The sequence below is a fragment of the Dipodomys spectabilis genome, unplaced genomic scaffold (assembly GCF_019054845.1).
Source record: "Dipodomys spectabilis isolate Male_0828 unplaced genomic scaffold, ASM1905484v1 ptg000197l, whole genome shotgun sequence".
Classification (NCBI taxonomy): domain Eukaryota; kingdom Metazoa; phylum Chordata; class Mammalia; order Rodentia; family Heteromyidae; genus Dipodomys; species Dipodomys spectabilis.
In genome coordinates this window covers 14,195,033-14,213,377 of record NW_024870874.1, presented here as the reverse complement: position 1 = coordinate 14,213,377, position 18,345 = coordinate 14,195,033, and the positions used below count along the sequence as shown (strand labels likewise).

Here is an 18,345-nt window from a genome sequence, read left to right as displayed (position 1 = left end):
TTTGACTTACTATTTATTTTGAGTTTAGTTTTGGGAAGAGTGTAGAGTCAAGATTCATATTTTTCCCCATATAGATATTTAGTTCTCCTACTATTTGTTGAGATAAGTGTTCTTTCTGAATTGCTTGGCATCTTTATAGAAACCAGATCTACTATTTCTAGGCTCTTTATTCCATTGAGCTCTATGGCTAATTTAATGACACTAGTACTTCACTTGGTTGATTTTAACTTTACTACAAGTTTTCTTGCAAGTCTTGAAGTCAGATAAAGAGTTCTCCAATTCTGTTTTTAGTTTTAAAAGTTATTTTAGTTAAGTCCTTTGCTTTGGTATGTAGATTTTAGAATCAAGTTGTCAGTTTCAATAGAATAGATGGAGTTTTAGTTGGACTTTAATTTGAGGGTAATTGATATAATAGAAATCACAACATCATTGAATTTTCTGGCCAGTGGACATACATCTTTTCATTAATTTATATGTTCTTCCACTTTTCTAGGTAATATTTTGTATTTTTCAATGTACATTTTTGTTTATATTTTGCTAAATTTGTCTCTGGTTTTGAATGATACGAGAAGTAGTACTTAAAATACCACTTAAATACATTTGTTGATACAGGAGCACAATTATTTTGTTTATATAATATCTTAATATCCTGTGACACTACTAAATTTACCTATTCATGTTAGTAAATTTCTGTAGATTCTTTAGGAATTGTATGTAGATAATTATATCATCTGTAAGTAAATATAAGTTGCAGGAGGGTTTTGTGTGTGTGTGTGTGTGTGTGTGTGTGTGCGTGTGTGTGTGTGTATACATTAGTGTACTGGGGCTTGAACTCAGAATCATGGGCTCTTCCTTAGCATTTTTACTGAAGGCTGGTGCTCAAACACTTGGTCCGCAGTCCCACTTTGGCCTTTTGGTGGCTAACTGGGTCTCTGGGATTTATCTGCCTAGGCTGGCTTTGATTGGGATCCTCAGATTTTAGACTCCTGAGTAGCTGGGATTATAGTTATGAGCCACTGGTACCTAGACTTTCCTTTCCTTTCAATTTATGTACCCATCCATCCACCCATCTATCATCTATCATCTAATCCATACATCTTCCTAACTACCTTTTTGCCTTTTTATTCTCTAGTGTCCTGGCTAGACTTTCTAGCATATTGTTGAACAGAAGCGATGAGATAGATAAGATCCTTGTACAGAATCTTAAGGGAAAAGACAACTATCCAATACATGTCCTTTGTTGTGTTGAGGAGGTTCCACTATAGTCCTAACTTGTTGAGAATTTGTTTGCTTAAGCAATGCATATTGCAGTTTTCAAGCACTTTTTCTATGTAAATTGAGATGATTATATGGTTTTTGTTTGAATCTTGTTATATGGTGAATTGATTATAGCTCTAACAAACCTTGCTGGCCACTGTTTATTATTATTATTATTATTCTGTGTACTTCTGGATTTGATTTGATGATGCTGTGTTAAGTCAGTGTGTACATCTGATCCCATGGGCTCCTTTGTTTCAAATTGGAGGCAATTGATATATACACTTTTTTTTTAAAAAAAGAAATGCCTGTCACTTTTTTGTTTTGTTTTGTACTTACTTTTTTTTGAAAGACAACTCAATGATATTTACATATAGTCTTTGGAAAGCTGCTATGAAGACATTTACATATTTAGGTTATTTAGAAAATTAGAGAGAATTAGAAAGACAATAAATGTCTTCATATATCTCAGTTATGGCCTGCGAAGAACTCATAAAAACAGAAAAGTGTATTTTCACTTAAGCACCAGAAATATGGGAAGGTTTTGAGAAGCAGTCTTTCTAGGCAGACAGTAGATATTTAAAAATATCAGGAATCTGGAGCAGCTTTCCTGTGATTGCTAGGTAGTTAATCCACAACATATATGCATTATGGACTTCCATAGAATCTGCTGGAGAATAACAGTGCATCCCAGAGTCTCAGCTCATAAACCTACTCTGTGTTAGGAAGGAGGCACAAAAATGCACTTGCTATTCAGTACGAAGTTCATTAGTAGTAATGAACTTAAGCATGGAACTCATGTCTGAGCTGTGTGTGAAAAACATACAGACCTAGTCATATTTGGGTGCCTAGAATATGAGAGCCAAGACTGTCAGATATTCACAGTAGAGATGCTCACAGTAACCCTAGTTGGATAATAAAAGGAGATGGATCCCATTTCTTCCATGACCCAAAGGAGAAGGACGTCTAGGACAAGGCACTGCAAGTGGGCAAAGTGAGGTTCTCCATCTTTCCCCTCCTCATGGTGAGATATCATTCCCTTTCTCTGTTTTCATTTCCAATTCTTCATCCTTTCCAACCCTTGAGACATACTTATAGTAATTCAGCTCTACAATCTCGGTTGGCCGAAGCCCCTGAAAAAGCAGTTAATTTCTCCAGGCACATAGACTGGATTGATGGTATGGAGGACACAAAGGGAAAAGGAGTCTTTCGTGGTCTCCTAAAGCGGCAAGAGCCAGTCAGAAGTGAATATCTCATGAAATTTCCCTGTCGCATAGGAATGTTATGGACACTTTATTGATGATAGGGTTTATTGTGCTGTATAGTTGACATTCAATCATATGAGCTCTGTCAAATTTTTATTTTCTCAAAAGACTCATCTGTTATTTTCAAATAAGGAAGAAATACATTTAAAAACCTCTTACTGACTCAACCCTTCAAATGACATATTCCCTAGTCGATAGATTTGCTGTGACACGAAAAATAAACTCTATGCCAACATTTGATGCAAAGATTGAAACATCATGCTCTCTAAAATATAACTTGGGAAGCAGGATATTTCTCAAGAGAAAGTTCTACTCTGAGAAGATGTTGCGCACCTTCGGGGAAGTGAGTATCATAGTGAAGGCATCAACTCCTTCAGAAAGTGAAATAGGGGGAGCTTTTATATTATCTCACAATGATACCAGTTAGACCTGCCAAAACATAATCCTTGCATCTAAATCCCCTTGAGTATCATAGGGAAAAGTTTCAAAAGCAAACATGAGGCTCTTGAGTATATATTCAATCTTATTTTAACTGCAGTAATGCTTCTCCAGCTTAGTACCTGGAGATTTTGTTTTATGCAGGCTCTCATTTTTTAGGTCTGGGCCTGCAGTTCTGCATTTATAACTGACTCCCAGGTGAGATGGATACTGATGCTGAAGGTGTGCTGATAACATCGAACACCAAGTTATAGAGAGTACTTAGTCAAGCTGGGTGCCACTGGCTCACGCCTGTAATCCTAACTACTCCGGGGGCTGAGGCCTGAACACTGAGGTTTGAATTAAGCCTGCTCAGGAATGTCTATGAGACTCTCATCTCTAGTTAAGCACCAAAAAAAGCTGGAAGTGGAGCTGTAGCTCATATGCACTAGCCTTGAGGAAAAAAAATAGGTCAAGGATGGCACCCAAGCTCTGAGTTCAAGCCCTAAGACTGGCACAAACAAAAAACAAACAAAATGCAAAAACTTACTATAGTCAATGCTGGTAAACTGACCTTTTGTGATGTGAATCTTTTGGTCATATCAAATATACCAAAATGTTTTCTTATTGAAGACGTATGAATCTAAATTTCAACCTTGAAATAGTCTTTACTTCTAATAAATTGGTCAAAGTTATACCTTGACTTACAGGGCAGGAAAACCTCACAGCCGTGTAGCTAAACACTTTCATCTACTTTGTAATAAAACACGTAGCACTCATAAATTTGGGACCAAGATGGCTGAGTAGCTATCATTTGAGGCCCCAGTAGGTCAGTTGACCCTTGTGTTATGCTGGCACAAGTGTGCCAAGTTTGGGGAGATTTTTTGGACACTTAAGTGGAAATGTCCAATGAGAAACAGAGGTCTGGAATTCACTAGAGAGATTTAGAATGTATGCCCCGGATGTGTGTGAAATGAAAAGAGAAATGTTACAGAAAGAATATTAATATTTAAAGGATAAAAGAACAGAAGAAAAATTGCTGACCAAAGGAAGCAGAAATAGAAGAGGAAAAAAGTAGGGAGTGATTTCTCATAGATGCTAAGCATGAATGTTGGCACCTAGAGTTTAACAAATGTCTGTTGAAGTGAAAAACAAAAACAAATAAAACTTCAGAAATGGAACTGCTTTATAATCATTGAATGAGCTCATCACCTGTGCCAAGACCACTGAATATTTTTGCCTTTCCGAAGCAATCTGTATAGTTTCATCTGTGTGTTTCAGTTCAACACTATCATTTTATCATTTGTCTGGAATATCTTTCCTCATTTCTGCCGCTACTCTAAATTCTCTGCTGTGTTAAGATATGGTGTTTTTTTTTGTTAATGTTGTTTTTTTTTTTTTTTTCACCCTTGTTTTTTAGAACTATCCCTTTTATGTGCCTGGATTTCCCTATCAATTTGGATGATTGCTGACCAACCTGTCCAGCCTTGTCTCTGGTATTTTATTGATACTTAACTAAGCAGGAAGCCCTTTTTCCTTTGAGTATTTGCAGCTATTGCAATGGATAGAAACCAATTGATAGAGACCAAGTGTGACAGATCATATTTGGCAGATAACATATTAGTATCTCCTTTTCACTGTGGTACTGCATCTGGTTGTGGTTGATCATGTCCAAGCTCTAGCTAAGCCAAGACCTGTGGAATCTGAGGGATTTATACATATGACTAGAAGAAGTAGATAAAGGCTCCATGGTATCTTTCTCAGAAACCTGAGTACTCATGAAAATGAGATGTATATAGCTATTTTAAAGGGGGCCTAGAAGCCCTGTGCTGGTGGCTCATGCCTGTAATCCTACTTACTCAGGAGGCTGAGATCTGAGGATTTTGCTTTGAAGCCAGGCCAGGCAGAAAAGTCCCTGTGAGATTCTTATCTCCAATTAACCACTAAAAAACTGGATATGGAGCTGTGGCTCAAGTTGTAGAGCTCTAGCCTGAGCACAAAGAGGCGCAGGGACAGTACCCAGGCCCTGAGTTTAAGCTCCACAATTAACACAAAAAGGGAGGGGGCTAGAATTTGAAGGGTAATTTGTTTTGGAGATGAATCTAGATTTACCCTGCTTTGTTTGAATGCTGCTTTGACATTTAGAAGTTCTTTTAGATGAGCTTCTTAACTTTTCCAGACCTCATCTATAAAATGGAGATGGAAGACTTAGCAAAAACAAAATAAGGGAAACCATGGGACCTATGTTCCTTTGGGCCTCGCTTACTTCACTTAATATAATTTTTTCCAAGTTTTTCCATTTTCTAACAAATGGGCGGTATCATTCTTTCTGATGCAGGCATAGAATTTCATTTTTTATATATATATATACATATATATATATACATATATATATCATATTTTCTTGATCCATTCATCTGCTGAGGGGCATCTGGGTTGGTTCCATATCTTAGCTATGGTGAATAATGCTGTGATAAACATAGTTGTGCTGGTAGCTTTAGTATGGCCTTGTTTATGATCGTTTGGGTAAATGCCCAAAAGTGGGATTGCTGGGTCACGGGGAGCTAAAAGGTCAAAAGCTATGCACATATGACCCTATGATGCTAAGCAAAATGAACCCCAAGATAGGGACACACATATTTGTTGCTGTGGTTTTTCATGTACTTATAATGTACTGTTTGTTTTTTTGGTTTCTTTTGTATGTTCCTCCCCCGTGGTATAACCTCTGTTTTCACTGTATTTGATGTTGGTGTCCTGCATCTTGTATATACATTTTTCTAATTTGGGGAGGGGAAGGGAAATAACAAAATGCTGAAATAAGAATACAGGTTGACCCATTGTAACAATGAGATGTACAGACACTATGTTGAAAACGAACTGTACTTTGCGGGTTGGGGAGGGGGGGGGAAGTTGGGGAGGTGGGAAGGGAAGGGATGGTAGGGGAAAAACAAAGGAGGGTGTAACAATGATCAGTAGGAAATGTACTCATTACCTTACTCATGTAACCATAACCCCTCTGTGCAGTATCTTTATAATAAAATATATATTAAAAAACAAAACAAATGACAATAACAAAAACAAGGAGCAGCATAAATACAAAAAACATGTACAGGTGTAATGCCTGAATTAGATTTGCAGATGGAATGTGACATATAAAAGAGGTTTATAAAGAATACTGAGCTAGTTTTCTCAAAACTGTATTGGAGATGAGCATACAGGGTGACTCTAGCTCTCTTTGGAGAATATCTCTTTGGAGATAAGTGTCTTCTATGTAGATATGACTGGTTTTTGTCAGGGAAACTTATTGTTGGAACATTTTCCAGTCTGAAGTAAGTCAAGGATTTTGAACTATTTGAGTTCTTGTATCTACTTTCCCATCACACAGTGATCGCCATGTATGAAATAAGTGATTTCTCTTTGTAGCTGGAGTGAAATGATTTCCTAAATAAATTGAGCTCTAATTAAGACCTTTAACCTCATATGGGTTTTTTTCAAACTCAAGAGTTCATTGTAGAAATGGACATTTCCAATGGTCTTAGTTGTTTAGAATCAGGACCTAAATGCCAACTGGAAAAGAAATAATGACTTGAAGACTATGATATGCATGTATATAGATAATCAATGAAAATCCAAGGTATTTGTCAATCAGGAAACTGATTTGCATAGACAGGGATTCTTATAAACTTCTTCCTTATTTGCAGGATTCAAATAATGTATTATTGAGCGGCAAGATGCCAGTCTAAATAGAATATTTGCCAGCTTCAGGTTTATTGACTTCAATTTGTTGGTTATAATTACTTACTTTTTATGTTTAAATGTTCTCATGCTGACATGCTTGGGAGAAAGATTGAACCACAGTGGTGATTGCACTGCAAGGAAATCAGCAGAAGAGGAAAATTAAATGCTAGGTGAAAGCTACAAGTCAGCAGTGATGGGAATGAGTGGGTGAGAGAGTTATATTTTTAAGTGATTTAGCAAATGAGGCTAAGAAAGTGCCACCACATCATTTGGGTTTTCTATTATAACAAATTGTAATTGATCATCTTTTGGTACTCATGTAAGAAAACTACTTTATAGAACATTTTCCCTGCCCTAAGTGAAAACTCAAACTAAACAAACAAACAAACAAAAAGCCCCCAACCCCCCCTCCCCCGAACAAAACCCAAACCTCAAAAAGTAATTTTTTTCACCTTTTGCTTAAAAGAATACTCAGAAGGAGATTACATTTTGAAACTCAGAGCTGCTTGAAAACTTTGTTGAGAAGGTATCAAAGAAGTGCCTTTTATTCCAGAATGCACCAAAATCTTGGCAGTAATAGTTAGAAATAATGAAATCAGAAAATGACATTTTCCTGTCTCCCTCAGCTGTTTGGTCACCTTGTGGAGTTTTTAGAGGAAGACAGATCCATTTATTCCCTCTCCCCTTTCTTCTAAGAACATATATATAATCTTGTAAAAAAAAGATTCTGGATTATCTGCTAAGATTAGTTCTCACTGGATTCTCATGTGCATGGAAGTTCTTTTCCAAAGCCTTCCTGCCTGGGCTAAATGAAGAGAGCATTACCTTCCATTTTAATTTTTGTAAGGAAACAAATGTTAGTGTTTTTAATGAGTGGAAATAGACATTAATTTTTCTGAGCTCTCGTCTTAAAATTGTTTCTATTATGAGCTTAGTTCCTTCTGCATTCATCCATCTATTCACCCTCTTTCTATTTATTCATCCATTCATTCTTTATCCATACAAAACTTACAACTCAGAGACCTACGTAGATCTAGAGGTACATGAATTCCTGGCAATAATTTATTTATAGGTCTGGTTAAATATACCCAATAAGGTATACTACTTGAAAATACATTATTTAACAATAATGTATGGCAAATTTCAAAATATGCCAACTGGGGCTGGGAAGGTGGCTCAGTTATAGAGTGCTTGCCTTGCATGCGTGGAGGCCCTGGGTTTGATTCCTCAGCTCCACATAAGCAGAAAAATCCTCAAGTGGTAGAGCACTAGCCTTGAACTGAAGAGCTGAGGGACAGTGCCCAGGCCCAGAGTTCAGGCCCCATAATTGACAAAAAGAAAATATTCCAGCTACTCAGATTTTATCATTACATCATGTATGCATGTATTCAGACATCCCTCTGTATCCCATAAATGGGTATACTACCATGTGTCAATCAAAAATAAAAATCAAACCTAAAGAAGAAAGAAGTGAAATATGGGAAATAGTGCTCCTTGATCGAGTCTCCTTTTCAGTAGTAAACGTTGGGCTATTTTATGTAACTTAAGGTAGGGTTTAGTGTGGGTTCCTCCCCCCACCCCTACTTTTTTGCTGTTGTTGTTTGTAGGTCTTGAATTCATGGCCTGCGTACTGTCTCTGAGCTTTTTCACTAAAGGCTGGTGCTCTACCACTTGGAGCCACAGTGTCACATTCTGTTTTCTGGTGAATTGGAGATAAGAGTCTCATGGACTTTCCTGCCCTGACTTGTTTTGAACCTCGATCCTCAGATTTCAGCCTCCTGAGTAGCTAAGATTACAGAAGTGAGCCATTGGTGCGTAGGCCTTTCTTCTCTTTCTTGCTCTTTCTTTGTCTGTCTGTCTCTGTCTCTCTACCTGTCTGTCTCTGTCTCTCTGTCTCTGTCTCTGTCTCTGTCTGTCTGTCTGTCTATCTCTGTCTCTCTGTGTCTGTGTCTGTGTCTGTCTGTGTCTGTATCTGTCTGTCTGTCTGTCTGTCTCTCTTCCTCTCTCGCTCTTCATTAGGGAAGCCTGCTTTATCCCTCCCCTCACCCCAACTGTGTGGCTCTGGAACTCCTGACAGTTTATAACTCACTTTCACAGTGCTTTCTATGAACTGTTTACTTAATGCCTGTCTTTTCCCTGGGCTGCATGCTCAGGGGTGAGAGGACTATGTATCACTAACTACCCTCTTTTTTTGGCCTATTACAGTGACTGGCCTCTTATATAATAAAATTTCTTGAATAAAATTTTAAGATATTTGGTGTAACCATTCATCCAAAAGATATTAAATTTAATTTAACCACCGATCAAAACAAGGGTCTATATTGAATTAACCTTTTAAACTTGTGTGTAATATTGTATTTGCAATGGTTATCATCTAGCAATCACAAAGTAATGAGTTGTAGAAAAATAGAGAAAAATTTGGTGTTCACTTAAAGGAAAACTGATCAAGAGAAGTTTTAAACTAGAGAAATTATAGTCTGTTGAAATAGTGAAGCCTTTTCTTGAATAGTGAAGGCTTTAATCCAATTTGATATTTAAACTTTTGAATGAAAATTGATGTAGAATACCTTGGCTTAAAAATCTTTACAGTACTAATGATTGGATAGATTATCGCAACTCTTTCCCTTAGGAGCTCTCTCTCTTTCCCAATATAAAATGTAATTAGCAGATATAAAACGATATTAATTTATAAGGTTTAATTATGGTTGTTTATATGTAAATTCTTTTATGTTCATGGATTGCTTGTCTTTCATTTTAAGTAATCAGGTTAGAAGTCAAATGCCATTACCACAAAACAGCTTGGTATTGGCATAAGAACAGACATCAGGACCAATGGAATAGAATTGAAAACCCAGAAATGAACCTACAGACCTATAGCCATCTAATCTTCGATAAGGGAGCTAAAACAATAGCTCTTCAGTAAAACAATTTACTCTTCAGTAAATGGTGCTGGCAAAACTGGTTAACTACATGTAGAAAACTAAAGCTAGATCCTTATATATCACCCTGCACCAGAATCAACTCCAAATGGATCAAAGACCTTGAACTCAAAGCAGACACTCTGAAAACATTACAGGATGGAATAGGAGAAACCCTGGGTCTCCTCGGCTCAGGCCGAAATTTTCTGAATAGAGACCCGGAAACACAACAAATCAAAGAAAGGTTGGACAAATGGGATTGTATAAGGTTGCAGAGCTTCTGCAGGGCAAATGACATAGCTAGCAAGATCAATAGAAAGCCCACGGACTGGGAGAAGATCTTTACTAGCCATACAACGGACAAGGGTCTCATATCTAAAATATACTTGGAACTCAAAAAATTAAACCACCCAACAACAAATCCTCAAAGAAACAACTGCCCAATAAGTAAGTGGGCGAAAGACTTAAAGAGAAGCTTCTCTGAAGAAGAAAGAAGGATGGCCAATAGACACATGAAGAAATGTTCAACATCCCTAGCCATAAAAGAAATGCAAATCAAAACAACATTGAGATATCACCTCACTCCAGTTAGAACAGCAAAAATCAAGAACTCTAACAACAACAGATGCTGGAGGGGATGTGGACAGAAAGGAACCTTACTTCATTGTTGGTGGGAATGTAAACTTGTTCAACCACTTTGGAAAGCAGTATGGAGGTTCCTCAAAAGACTCCACATAGAGCTCCCCAATGACCCAGCAATCCCACTTTTGGGCATTTACCCAAATGATCACAAACAAGGCCACACTAAAGCTACCAGCACAACTATGTTTATTGCAGCATTATTTACCATAGCTAAGATATGGAACCAACCCAGATGCCCCTCAGTAGATGAATGGATCAAGAAGATGTGGTATATATACACAATGGAATTCTATGCCTCCATCAGAAAGAATGACATTGCCCCATTTGTTAGGAAATGGAAAGGCTTGGAAAAAATTATATTAAGTGAAGTAAGCCAGGCCCAAAGAAACATAGGTCCCATGGTTTCCCTCATTTGCAATATCTAGTATAGGTATGAGTCAAGCGGAAAAAGTCAGAGAATGTGATGTTAGGAAAACGAACCCTCAAATATGTATTTTAATGTTTTTGTTTCTTTCATGCATGTGTTTCTAACGCATTTATAATATTATTTCTTTGTTGCTTTGTATGTCCCTCCCCCACAGTGTAACCCCCGCTTTCACTATATTTGATGTCAGTATAACATGTGGAGGAGACGGGGTCAAACAAGTCGTTTAAGGATTCAGGTGGACCTGTTGCAACAATGAGAAGTACAAAATGTCATGTCAAAACCAGATTTACAATGTCAGTGGGGGGGGGGAGGGAGGGTATGATTGGGTGGGGGGGAGGGGGGAGGCTGGGAAGGGAGGTGAAGGGTAAACAAAGGAGGAGGCTGCAATGCTTGGTAAGAAATGTACGCATTATCCTGCCCATGTAATTGTAACCCCTCTGTACAGTATGTTCTCAAATAAAATAAAATAAAATTTAAAAAAAAAATGCCATTACCAGTTTGATTATAATCATTACATTAAAAAAAACAAAAATAAAACCCCAAGTTGGCACTGGTGGCTCATGCCTGTAATCCTCACTACTCAGGAATGTTTGTGAGACTGTTATTGCCAACTAAGCGCCAAAACAAAATAAAACAAAAACACCAGATAGGGTATTAGTTATTTTATTTTCTAAAGAAAATTTACCTTAATTTGCTTGGTTTTAGGATTTAGAGCTTCAATACCAATCCAAAAATGTCTTGATGTAGATTTTCTGCCAAGTATTTGAAAACTTCAGGTTACTATAATGAAATTTAATGTTGCAGACTGAGCTATCACAGTCATTCATAAGTGTATGTTAAGTGTCCAGGAATCAGCATCTAATGTCACTTGGGCTGGAAGGTGACATTAATTCTAATTCTCCCTCCATATCCACCTTCCCTCTTTTTGCCTTTCTGCTTGCTGACTAGGAGACTCAGCTGTGGAGACAACACTCTGAACAGGTTGTGTGGGCATTTGGCCGTCAGTGTGTTCTGTTAGGGACTCAGTAGGAGGTATGTGTGGAAGACATCAAAATATAATTCCCTGTGGGCCTGTGATAGGCTGGCTGTGTCCTTTCAGTTAGGCCATAGCTCTGACAAGGTGGCTTCCATTCATAACTCCTGCTTTCTGTGACTGGTGGCTCCTCTGACCCTGGGGGAGTGGGGAAGTTTCATGTGTAGTGACTGCCATGCTTTGAGTCCTGACAGATTATGGCTTTGCATTTCCCTTTCTTGTACATTGCCTTGACAATAGTCCATTTACTTAGGCCTTTAAGTTACTTGAGTTCCAGTGCACCATTTGTTTTCTTTGCCTTTCCAATTCATTCAGCATCTCCTACTTGAAAAAGAGGTGAGAAAATGCGATCTGTTACACTTCAGTAGATCACTCAAGTTATTAGAAATCCACAATGATTTCAGGTACCAATAGATACAAAAAGTGTGTCCTTTGCTTTGAAGAAAGTATACTTCCTCTGACCTGATCTTTGTATATGTGGCTGAAATATCAGGTTCATCAACAACAGCAAACCATCTTTGAATTATTTATCCAGCAGCCAGAATGAATGGCCCTTGTCAAGGCCGACCTTGTCAGCAGTGTTGTACATTTGTGAAATAGAAGGTTCTGGTGAGTGGGTGTGGTCTGCAGGTCTCTATCTTTGGCTCATAAGAGGATTAAATGTAGGATCTTAAACGTCCTAACATGGAATTATGCTCAGCTGTGTTAACTATCCCACAGCCTTTTGGTGTGGGTGTGTAAACAAAGCTACGCTTAGCGTGAGTAAGTTGATGTAGGCGAACAATGAAGTTTTTCATGTTCTTGACTTGCACAATTTCCTGCTTCTTTAGGTGTTCTCTCTGTCTCTCTCTTTTTGCTGCTCAGCAAAAGAAAACCCAAATGCTCGAGGCCCTCTTCCATGTCACCTATGGGAATTCAACTGAAGAGAAAGACAGAGAAGGATAATGTCCATTTGGCAGTAACTTATATGAACAAGAAGCTTAGAAACTTCCTACTGTGTGAAAAGGGTTGTTTTGAGCAGGCTTGATTTAAGTGGGGGGATATACTTCACGCTTTTGGACAAAACTTGGGGGCATTTATCACTCTTCTTTAGCACCCTTACATTTCCTTCCTCTTTCCCCCTTTTCTTATGCCATTGTTATGATGCTGAGAGGAGTATGAAAGCTCAAGGCAGTGTTAAGAGCTGATGGCAGATTGCAGGCATGGCTTTCTATACCCAAATCCTCATTCCTTTCTAATTTCTGATTATATAGTCATGTTTTGCCACAAGCATCTAGTAGCTTTAGTACTACAGTGACATGAAGTCTGAAAAGACAAAGTTAAAGGCAACAGCCATTATGCTTTTCTGGTCCTGAGTTTTGCAGCAACAACAAATCTATCCCAAGTCTGGGTGGCAGGAAGTAATCGTTGTGATGGCCACTGTTGCTAAGGCCACCATCACTAGAGAAGTGCTCAGGCAAGCACTACCTCCTGAGGGAAGAGCTGAGTGTCAAGCTGATCTTTTACTGGAGAAAACCAATGATGCTATTGAACAGCACACAGAATCCTGCCAACCTACCCCACCAACTTCGACAATCAATGGATGAGCAAGGTTGTTTGCAGAGATAAAAGAATGAAATGGTTTTCTTTTTTTCTTTTTAAAGCAAGCATTGATTGTGAAGATGCATGTGACCCAGGTCTTCTGTCTGAAAACCTGTCTTTAGACGTATGTGAATTTCTTTGCAGGAACACTTAAATTTCTTACAATTCTATTGGGTTTCTCTTAGCTGTGCTTTAGGTGGCTAAGTGGAAGTCTTGCCGAGGGTCTTGCCTTCCTTGAGTTCTTTGGCAAAAAAAAAAAAAAAAAATCAGAAATGGTAGCAAACAGACAGAGCTCACTGGGTGTAGGCAAGACTTAACACAACCTTAATACAATATTTTAATATGCATCATTGAGAAACCTTAAAAAGATGTGGGATTTATGTTTGCCACCAAAGAGTCTCTGTGCCAATATCCTTGATCTCACCCCTCAGTCTTATAAGATAGACTCAGTCTGTAAAGGCCATGTGTGAGGGAGATTCACTTTCAGCTATGTCTATAGATCATCAGTCTGTAAGTAAAGATCAGCTAGAAGAGGCAAGTGATTGAATCACCTGCAACTTTTGTCTTTGGTTAGACATGCAGTTTTTGTTCTCTATTGAAAATTTGAGTTCCATGGGCTTTCAGGGTATTGGCCAAGGTACTTCTGGGGTTTGGGGGCCATTTGTAGCATCCCAAAGAGTGTGATGGTGACAGTCTACTTCTCTGTGATGAATCTGCAAAGTCTGCACCCAAAATGGCACTTCGCTGATTTGAACTGGAATTCTAACACCTCAGCCTGTGAATAGCTCGTGCTACATAGAAACTTTAGAAGCTGGGTAGATATTTTTTGTTATTAAATAATATAAGAAAAATTTTCACTTACATAGTTTTACAGAAAACAAATCTTTCTGTGTTGGAGTACATGGAGGAAAATGATAAAGAGGATCTTTGATTGATGTCTGAATTCCAGTTATTCCAGTTCTTCCAGAGGGAAGAACACAAAAAGGGCATACCCTTTCTTTTCAAGGACACTTTCAGAAGTTATGCTGGCCACTGAAAGAAGTCTGGGAAATGTGGTCTAGTCCTGGGTGGTTCAAATACCTCAGGAAAAGTCGAGAGTCCCGTCTAGGAAGAGTAGAGATAGGAACTGAAGGATAATAGTCTCTTCTGAGTTACATTAAAATATATATGTATGAATACATATGAATGAATTTCTTTTGAAATAGAGCATTGCCTTTGGGAGACCTGCATCAAATTTTTGAAATCTCTTCCTAGAGTTGTAAGTCTAAGATGCACAGAATTGCTAGCTAAATGAAGATCAAGTAATTAGCTTTATTAACAGCTAGGTAAGCACAAAAAAGCTCCCTAGACACAAAGCTGTCTGTTAAGAAGCAGATTGGAAAGAATTCAGCTTGGACCTGAGGCTGAACTAGTATTTTGTACTTCTACAATAAATGTTAACCTTGGGACCCACCTCTCCCTGCCCAGAAGACTTGAAGTCCATTAATCCAGCCATTAGTATGGACTCTAGACCTCTTCTACACATCTAGTTGCCAGAGGAATATTGCAAGGAGTATGGGTTTCCTCTCTAAGGAGAGAAGAACTGCCTAGTCTCCTGATTATATATGTATATGTATGTGTATATGTATTATGCATATGTATGTGTATGTGTATGTGTATATATATACCTGAGAGTATGTGGTCAGGGTCAGTTCAGAGCATAAAGAGAGAACTTTCCATATATTTCTCCCAATAAATGTAGAATTCTGGGCTCTTGATTTAGTTTTGAAGAGAGTACATAGAGGTTGAAAACTAGATAGGAAAGCTTTGTTCAGGAACCAGAAGAGTAGAGTTGGGGATGTGAATCTCCATTTCTGTGAGCAGAAGTAAGAATATGGTTGGAAAATGAATGGGAAAAGTGAAAATTAAAGCCATGTTTGAAAGGAAAGCTCTGGTGATGAGGAGTTGTGTAATTAATCACCTCAAATATTCTTTATTTGGGTAAGGGAAGTATGGACTTATTTTAAGCACACATCTTATTCTTATGAAACCTCAGCACAAAGAAGAATGAGAAGTGAAAAGAAGCAAAATGACAGGTGTTTTCAAATATGCAGTTTGATGCGTATAGAGCTGCAAGAGAAGGAAAAGGGAGAGTCATATAAGGACATGGGGGAGAATGCTGGAAGGGAAAGTGGGTGTAAAAGGACTAGGAGGTTTGGGCATGAGGTGGGGACATGGCAGTGACTGTTCCTTCACAGAGACCTGTCACAGGGGTCCAATAGTCACATTACCCAGGCTGTTGGCACACTGGAAGGACAATGGAAGAAGGATTAACGAAAGGGCCATGTATAAGGTGTGGGCACAGTAAAAGGAACCATCATAGGGTGGTGAAGTACTCAGCAACTGGCTGTAGTGAGAGATTTGTTAGATCTCTTCCAAGGATGGAGTATGATCCTAGAGCCTGGCCCTAACTTTTGCTCTGACTGAGGGCTCAGGTTGGGAAATACCTTGCCAACTGGGGAAGAAGCTAGAGGAATGAATTCTACCTTCTTCCTTCTCATGTCCTGCTGGTGCCTCCCTTTGGCTGAACTCACCTGGAAGCCATTAGTAAAGGACGCTTTGTAGGAAACATAGCAGAGAAGGGTTGAGGGGGACAAATAGAGAAAAGCCTGCTTGACATTTCAGTGCAGCGCAGGGGAGTGGGTGTTATCAGATTTCCTGCCATATTTTAATTAATAAATTGCATCCCCATACTTACTGAGTACTTGCTCTGGCAGGTGCCCTGGATAACAAATCAATAGAGTCCTTGTTTCTGAGGGGATCAGGTTCCAGAAGACAATCAGGATTCTAAAAGCAGAGGATGGGGAATATGGGTGTGAGGACTAGTGAAAGGCAAGCTGATGGAGATCCAGGAAGCTGCCCAAGGAGGCGATTTGGAGGAATGCCATCGTGAGATAGAGAGGCGCAGTCTGATCCAGCCTGCACTGGGGAACAGCATGGACAAAGTCCAGATGCTGTCCAAGTATGGACAGAAGACACCAGTCAGAGAGAGAGAGAGAGAGAAGGGAGCACAGAATGCCATTCTGAGCCAGATGGAAGACATTGGATTTTTCTCCTTAAAGTTTCCAATAAGTGGGAGTCAACAGAGGATTAGACATGTAGTATTTCTTTAAAAGAATAGAACTGATAAAGGCTGCCTTCCCTTTGTTTGTATGTCATTTTTCTTTTCCCTTTCATCTCATTCTCTACTTCTCTCTTTCATTCACCATGTTCCTGATTGTTGTGGGTGTTGTTTGTGATAGAAGAAACCTGGAGGATTCAGGGGGTGTGATGTGGAGAGTTGAAAAAGAAACATTGCAAGTCTTTAATATGTTCTCACTTCAGTTGTCAGTAGGGGTTTCATTGGAGGACAGCGATAATATTGAGGAAGCTGGCATAGAAATTAAAATGCTTAATGAGCCAGGCCTTAGTGGTCTACTGCAGCAACATAAACATGGGATGTGACTTCTTGAGGACTTGGAAAGTTGTTTTGAAATATTAACACTGTACCATGATGTACATTATTTTAGAATGCAAAACAGCAAAAAAAATGTCCCATGAAAATACAAATGTGCGGTCTCACATTGCTCTTTCACACATTGATCTCCAAAGAGAAAACTCCAGGACTTTAGGGAGAAAGTCCATTACTGAATTAATCAAACAACTATCTTCTATCTGCACTTTTATTTTCTATACACTTTACACCTGTTTAATTAATCCTAAACATGATGCTGACTGCTAATTAAACAGCCCTGGAAGTGACTGACTGAAGGTAGTAATTTGAGATAATTAGTTTTGGTTTCAAAACACTCAATTTTCACACTTTGTGCTCATTTTTAGAAAGGGGTGCCTCATTATTATAGACAGAATGGGGGTTGGGGAAAACATTTTACTGCTGGACTCTTGAGTAGCTGAGGAAGTGGGAGGGTTATGTTTCCAGATATGACAGGAAAGTGTACAATGTTGTAGAATTTCTCCTCTTCCCCTAGTATGTGCACACAAACACATGCACACACACCCCACTCACATACAGAATTCACTCCAATGGCAAGCTCAGATGACTGACTCTTTTATTAGAACATAGAAATACTCAATGTCTTGATCTTTGGAAAGGTTTTTTTTTTTCCTAAGAGGGAGAAGATGTCACTGAGACACCATGGTCTTTTACATGGGTTCTTCTTGAAACAAAATGATAAAAAAGCAAGAAAGGTCAAGGTTTGGCATTTTGTCTACAATTGGAAGGAGTGTCTTTCTGAATAATCCTGAACTACAAAGGCATAAAGCAACCATTTGTCTACCCCAGAGCTAATACCTAGCAGAGAAAGGAAAGGGCAATAATAGGTAGGCCAGATGTTTTTCATGGTCACATGATGTTAATACGTAAGTTAACATGGTCCCTATCAAGAGAATAGACCAGGAAGAGTTTAGGGTTAAATAGTCTATGCTCAATTGTCATTGTTGTAGCTCATGTAGGTAGAGATAGGGGAACACAGGAGGCACGCATAGAGGCTGAACGGCTCCTAAGCACCCTGGAGAGCTCCGGACATGTTGTTCTGCACATCTGGGCATTTCATGCCATTACTTGTATCTGAGGGAGTCAGTCATGTCACTTGCTATCAATATGGGGTAGGTCTCTCTAGAATTAGAAGAGTTATCTAGAAGATGTCAAGTGTGAGGATTGTTTTGCTAGAGGGAATTTGACCAGGTTGTGTGGGAAGATGGAACTGTTAGCTGCAAGATCAGATGGGTTGTTTTATGTGAGAGTCAAGCTTGCATCTTCAGGCATACCACCTGAGCTAGGGCATCTTGGAGTCAATTTTACCTGTGAACCTTCACGTATAACTAGCATGGTATGAACAGTGATAAGATGCAGACAGAGCTGTATCATTTAATCTCCAAAATTGTTGAGAAATCATATAGGATTCCTTTTAAAAAAATATCTAATTAATTTTTCATGTTTATGTCAGAAAAATAGGCTCTTTTCCCAAAGAATTTATGATCTGGATTCTTAATCTATGTAATTTTTCAGAACTGGAAAGCTCTCTTTAT

At 38.6% G+C, this 18,345-nt stretch overlaps 1 protein-coding gene across 2 annotated transcripts in view; it reads left to right on the top strand.

Annotated features, from left to right (window-relative positions):
* Nucleotides 1–18,345, top strand: part of Grm8 (glutamate metabotropic receptor 8) — a 718,499-nt gene that overhangs the window by 123,873 nt on the left and 576,281 nt on the right. The window lies entirely within an intron of this gene.